Genomic DNA, 1,132 nt, shown 5'->3' with positions numbered 1-1,132 from the left:
AACTAATCAGTTTGCAAATAAAGTTTTTTAACTCATTTCTGCAAGCTTTTCTTATAAGCTTGAAGATATACTAACTAAAAAAATAATAATGTTTCTTCCAACTTTGAAGAAATTATATCTGAATAGAGAGATTACGGACTACAAGTGAAGGAAAAAGCCATCTGCAGTTCCATTCTTCTGGCCTTCAGATACAAACCATAAAAATACCAGTAGTGTCAAGAGCTATGGAATTTTATTTATAAGTATGAATCAGTCTTAAGTTTTCCTTATAATTATGGGGTTTCTTGTGTGCACATCCAGTGCACTTACATCATTAATCCCTAGATTATGATGTGGCCCAGAAACTCCTCACCTTCCTTCTCAGCTCCCTATTGTGTAATACTTAACCTGGCAGGGAAGACACCATGATCAGGCAGGTGGTTTTCTCAGGGTGAGGTGCATCCCCTGTACTCCAGGTGTGCTGACCCTTGCAATGTCCCCAAATGCAGGAAACTTGACTGCATCATTTGTGGTAGTGGGGGACTACATCCCCGCTATTAGTACTTTTTAACATTTGAAGCTGGAAGCCGTCATGCAGCAGAAAAACAATGACATAGATGCCATCACAGAAATATGTGGGATAACTTACATGGCTGGAGTGCTGCAATGTATGGCTATAAATTCATCGGAAGGGATAAGCAATGGGGAGGGTAGCCCTGTAGGTTAGGAAGTGTTTTGATTGTCTAGAGCTGAATGGTGGTAACAAGGTTGAATGTTTATGGGTGAAGATCAGGGGGAGGGCCAACAATGCAGATATCCTGGTTAAAGTCTTTTACAGGCCATCCTACCAGGATGAAGAGGCAGATGAAACAATCTGCAAGAAGCTGGGAGAAGTCTCATGGTCACTAGTGCTTGTTCTTATAGGGAATGTGTCTGTGACATTCCACAGAGGGTGAGGAAAAGACTGACATACTTAATGCCTTCTTTGCTTCAGTCTTAAATAGACTGATTCTCTCAAGGTACTCAATCTCCTGAGATGGAAAACAGGGACAAAGAACAGAATGAAGTCCCCATAGTTCAGAAGGAAATGCTTAGTGACCTGCTGCTCCACCAGGTTATGCACAGTCTATGGGACTTCATGGGATCCACCTGA

General features: G+C 41.6%; 1 non-coding gene across 1 annotated transcript; it reads left to right on the top strand.

Moving 5' to 3' along the window:
- The first annotated feature begins 378 nt into the window (after positions 1-378).
- Positions 379-534, top strand: LOC119145700. Its single transcript, XR_005103506.1, has one exon. It is a non-coding gene; the product is annotated as a U1 spliceosomal RNA (small nuclear RNA).
- Positions 535-1,132: the final 598 nt, after the last annotated feature.

This window comes from Falco rusticolus, chromosome 3 (genome assembly GCF_015220075.1).
Source record: "Falco rusticolus isolate bFalRus1 chromosome 3, bFalRus1.pri, whole genome shotgun sequence".
Classification (NCBI taxonomy): Eukaryota; Metazoa; Chordata; class Aves; order Falconiformes; family Falconidae; genus Falco; species Falco rusticolus.
Note: the sequence above shows the minus strand (reverse complement) of the source record. Positions and strands in the feature narration are given on the sequence as shown.